A 5,542-nucleotide genomic window follows, 5' to 3' on the forward strand; every position below is an offset into this window, starting at 1 on the left:
CCAACGCCTCTCGCTCCTTGCTCCGACAGTCCCACCCGTGTCGTCAGGTGCGCCACCGCCTCTGCTGGTGCTGGTGGTGTCGTCGTGCACCTCAAGTCGTCAGCGCGCCTCTGCTGGTGCTCACACGCTACTGCTCAGCGCAGGCTCCCACACTCCGAAGCCAGAATCAACCGGCCCTGGCCTCTCCCTCCCCCTATGTTGCAAATATATATTTCAAGTGTTCCAGATGTTATCAGAGGTATATATGTTGCAAGTGTTTCATATGAATGTTACAAAAGTAAATCGGTATGTTGCATAAGGTGCAAGTGTTTCAAAGGCATGTTGCAATCGTTTGTTCAAAATGTTTTCATCTGTTTTAGACGTATGTTGCAAACGCTTTTGATCTGAATGTTGCACATGTTTCACACCTATGTTGCAAGAGTATGTTCAAAATGTTTTAGCTGTTTCAGTCTTATGTTGCAATAAGTGTTTTCATGTTGCAAGTTGCAAGTGTTTTCTTTGATGTTGCATATATTTCACACACATGTTGCAAGTGCATGTTCCAAATATTTCATCTACTTCAGACGTCTGTTGCTTTCAAGTGTTTCATGTTGCAAGTATTTTCGTGTTTCAGAGGTATGTTCCGAGTCATGGGGACATGGCTCGGGCGCCGGGGGAAGGGGCGCATAGTGCGCCTAGTGTCTTACGGATGGGGCGTGCTCGTCCTCATCCTGACTCCCGGGTCTCGCCTGCATGGAGAGAGAGGAGGGGGTCCAGGGGAAGGAGCGCAGGACGCGGGGCGGGGCAAAAGGTGGACAAGGGTGGGGTGCGTGTGCTAGGCGGGGCGAGGCAAACAAGGACGGATGCGTGCGTGCAACAGCGAATGGCGCAGCACAGCAGGTGGGGGCAGGCGGGCTGGCAGCCAAAGCCAGGGTCACACGATGGCGTTTTCTAAGAGGTCGTTCTGCTAGGCCATTCGGTGGTAGCATGCCCAGGTTACCGTCCGATGGAATCCTATCCCATCGGACGTCCGAGCGCCAGCAATTCCCTTTGAAGTCTACATGGATAGTCGACACACACTTTATGTTGGTGCCAGTTTGAAGTTGTCTGATAGTTGGCTCAAATTAGTGTCATTAGATGCTTGAAAAACAATGGTAGATTTTGGAATTCAAATTTTAGACCATGGAGTGTCCTCATCATTTAGCCGGATGCTTAGGTTGCTGTTCACTATGAAGGGTGGAATTCCATCATTCTTTTCATAATCTTCTAACATGTTAGACCTATCCTCGATTCCCATGATGTTTATTTTCCCTAAAAGAACTATGTGGCGCTTTGGCTCATTGTCTGAGACGTTGTTGTTTTTTTTTCCTTTCTTCGGTTTGGTGGACATGTCCTTCACATAGAACACCTGATTCACATCCTTGGCTAAGATGAATGGTTCTACTCTATATCCAAGATTGTTGAGGTCCACTGCTGTCATTCTGTACTAATAGTCAACTGTTACCCCACCTTCGGTCACCCTCACCCATTGGCACCAAAACAAAGGGACCTTAAAATAAGGTCCATGGTCTAGTTCTCATATCTCCTCTATCCCGCCATAATATGTTTCCTTATTCCCATTTGGGTCCGTGGCATCTATGCGAACACCACTGTTTTGGTTGGTGCTCCCTTTATATTGGGCTATCGTGTAAAATGTACTGCCATTTATCTCGTACCCTTTGAATGTCAGGATATGCCAAGACAGTTCCCTAGACAACAAGTACAGTTGCTCATCTAGACTCTCATCACCCCAACATTGTTTTCACAACCAAACGCCGAAAGTTTCCATGTGCCGACGCGTAATCCAGGCTTCAGACCTCCCTGGGAATTTGCCACATACAATGTCCTTGTGTACCTCGATAAACAGATCCACCAAGGAGTTCTACAAAACTATGTAGTGTGCTTTACGAAACTAATCGACCTCCTTGAAAATATATGCTTTCTTCCCTAGTGTTCCATTTCCACTTAGTCTCCCCTCATGTCGTGATTCAGAAACACCAATCGGGTCGAGGTCAGGAATAAAATCAACGCAGAACTCAATGACCTCCTCTGTTTCATAGCCCTTGGAGATGCTTCCTTCTGGCCAAGAATACTAATCTCTTTGATCAAGTGAACTAGTAGGTGCGTCATAATATTAAAGAAAGATGGCAGGAACACCAACTCAAAGCTGACAAGACATTGGACCAGATCATTCTGTAGCTTTGCGAGATGCGCTGGATTGATTGCCTTCTGAGAAATTGTGTTGAGGAATGCACATAGTTTCACGGTGGCTAATCATACATTTGGAGGTAGAATCCCTCTCAATGCAATCGGAAGTAATTACGTCATAAGCACGTGGTAGTCATGAGACTTTAAGTTTAGAAATTTCTTCTCTGCCATATTTATTATCCCCTTTACATTTGAGGAGAAGCCAGATGGGACCTTGATGCTATTTAGGTATTCAAACATGCTTTCCTTCTCTTCTTTGCTAAGAGTGTAGTTGGTAGGACTTAAGTACTGGCATCCATCATCTACCTTCTCTGGATGCAGGCTCACTTGTTCTTTCATACACTGCACGTCTTGTCTTGCTTCCAGTGTGTCCTTAGACTTCCCATACACACCCATGAAGCCTAGCAGGTTCACACAAAGATTCTTCGTCAGGTGCATCACGTCGATCGTGATGCGGGCCTCTAGGACTTGCCAGTAGGGTAGCTCCCAAAATATGGACTTCTTCTTCCACATGCGTGCGTGGTCATTAGCATCATTCAGAACATGTTGGCTGCTAGGTCCCTTCCCAAAGACTACTTGTAGATCCTTGACCATATTGAATACATCCTCACCACTACGATTGTCAGGCTTTGTTTGGCACTCTGCCTTACCTTTAAAATGCTTGCCTCTCTTTCTTAGGGCATGATTCAATGGAAGAAATCGATGATGGCCCATGTACATGACCTTTCGACATTGTTTCAAAAATCTACCTTCCATGTCATGAAAACAGTGTGTGCATGCATTATATCCCTTGTTTGACTATCCTGAAAGATTACTAAGAGCGGGCCAATCATTGATTGTTATGAACAACAATGCTCGTAGGTCAAAGTGTTTATGTTTGTACTCATCCCACACATGTACGCCTGTGCTACTCCACAAAAGTAGAAGTTCCTCCACTAATGGACTCAGGTACACATCAATGTCATTTTCAAGTTGCTTCGGGCCTTGGATGAGCACTGGCATCATAATGAACTTCTACTTCATGCACAACCATGGAGGAAGGTTGTAGATACATAGAGTAACAGGCCAAGTGATATGACTGTTGCTCTACTCCCCAAAAGGATTCATGTCATTTATACTTAAAGCAAACCTTAAGTTTCCTGTATCATCTGCAAACCTCGGGAATTCTCTGTTGATTGCTCTCCACTTGGACCCATCAGCAGGGTGTCTCAACATATCGTCTTCCTTTTGGTCTTCTTTGTTCCATCATAGCAACTTTGCATGCTCTTTGTTTCTGAACAAACATTTCAAGCGTGGTATTATAGGAGTATACCACATCACCTTGGCAGGAATTGTCTTCCTAGGATGTTCAATGTCACCCTCAACATCACCAGGGTCATCTCGCCTGATCTTATACAGCGATGCATGCCATACTAGGCATGCATCCAAATTATCGTACTCATCGCGATAGAGGTTGTAGTCATTAGGACATGCATGTATCATCTAGATTTCTAATCCTAGAGGGCAGACGACCTGTTTTGTTGTGTATGCAATGGCGGGCAATTTGTTTGCCTTCGGAAGCATCTTCTTTGTGATAGTTAGTAACTCCCCAAATCCCTTATCGGATATACCATTCTTTGCCTTCCATTGCAGCAATTCAAGTGTGGTACCCAACTTTTTTTTGCCCCTCTTCACAAGTCGGGTATAGCAATTTCTTGTGATCCTCTAGCATGCGCTCGAACTTGATCTTCTCCTTTTCACTTTTGCATTCTCTCTATGCATCACGGATGGCCTAACCAAGATCATCAGCAGGCTCATCTTCTGCCGCTACCTCTTCTTCAGCTTCCCCCATTGCAGTATCATCAAAGGCACCATATTTAGCAAAACCATGAATAAGAATGTTGTCATCATCCCCTTCTTCTACTTCTTCATCTTCTTCCATTATAACACCTCTTTCTCCATGCTTAGTCCAACAAATATAGTTTGGCATGAAACCCAACGTAAACACGTGTTCATGTAGGATCCTTGAGCAAGAATAATTCTTCTCATTCTTACATAGAACACATGGGCAGCACATGAAACCATTCCATGTGTTTGCCTTGGCCACATTTATGAATTCATGCACGTCCCTAATGAACTTTGGGGAGCGGCGGTTCATCCATTGTCGGTTCATCTGCATTACATGACGTACACCACATCAAAAACTTATAATAACCCATATTATACAATATGCATGATTAGTAGTTAATTAAAAGATCCAAAATATCCATCAATCAACATGGTTAATTAATATCCTATACCACACAGCTGTTTCACGTACTCTCGAACATTAATTTAATAAAGCCTTGATACAATGTAGACAATCCCAAATAGCACTAAACAAACTAAACCTAGAATGCATTTCAGCAGAATAAGGATTTTGCGACCAATTCCAACTAAAACAGATAGATCATTCTTCTGCTGGTTCACTGCCTCATCATACAAAGGTGCACTCTCATCAGTCACCTTAGTCGCCTTTGCTAGAGATTTTTTGACGTGCTCAACAAACTCTTCCTCATAGTACCAACCGTCACATGATCCAATGCCATCCCACTGAAATTACAACAATAAATCAAGAACTTTAATCAAAATCATCACAAAAAATGGCTACAAAGCATAACAAAACATGACAAAAATTACTCACTTCGTGATCCGGACAAGTGTAGAAGATGCGCCCTTGGTTGGGACCCTTCTTCTTCGCCTTGTACTCCCTCACAATCTTCTGTCCACACTTCTTGTACGCAATGAGAGGGAGGTCCGGCCTCCGTCGCTTAGGGACCCCATGCGAGGCCGAGGACCCAGAAGCAGTCACCATCTATGACTCTCTATACTCATTTTCATCAACTATTATAAATTTCTTATTTTATGAACCATGGAATTAAATGAGCTATATACTAAAAAACCTTTTATTTCTCTATTTCTAAACCATGAAATGAGGCAATGAAAGGTGCATACTAGTTTTGATGAGCTACTATAAGATTCCTTCATCTACAGATGCAAACTATCAAGTGATTTTGAGCTCAAATGTCATATAAATAAAAAATATCCACCATTATTCCCAATCTAGAAAACCAAAAAATCTCTATTTCTAGACCATGAAATGAGGCAATGAAAGGTGCATACTAGTTTTGATGAACTACTATAAGCTTCCTTCATCTTCATATTCAAACTACCAAGTGATTTTGAGCTCAATTAGTATATAAATCAAAAAGAATCTACCATCATTCCTAATCTAAAAAAAACACAAATTTCTCTATTTCTAGACCAAGAAATGAGCCATGCTAGTGATGAAACATGG

General features: G+C 43.0%; 2 pseudogenes; both read right to left on the reverse strand.

Annotated features, from left to right (window-relative positions):
- Positions 1-1,147: 1,147 nt before the first annotated feature.
- Positions 1,148-2,275, reverse strand: LOC136548321 (uncharacterized; annotated as a pseudogene).
- Positions 2,276-2,337: 62 nt separating this feature from the next.
- LOC136548322 (uncharacterized) lies at positions 2,338-5,059 on the reverse strand (annotated as a pseudogene).
- Between the last annotated feature and the right edge of the window lie 483 nt (positions 5,060-5,542).

This window comes from Miscanthus floridulus, chromosome 4, assembly GCF_019320115.1.
Source record: "Miscanthus floridulus cultivar M001 chromosome 4, ASM1932011v1, whole genome shotgun sequence".
In the NCBI taxonomy this organism is placed as follows: domain Eukaryota; kingdom Viridiplantae; phylum Streptophyta; class Magnoliopsida; order Poales; family Poaceae; genus Miscanthus; species Miscanthus floridulus.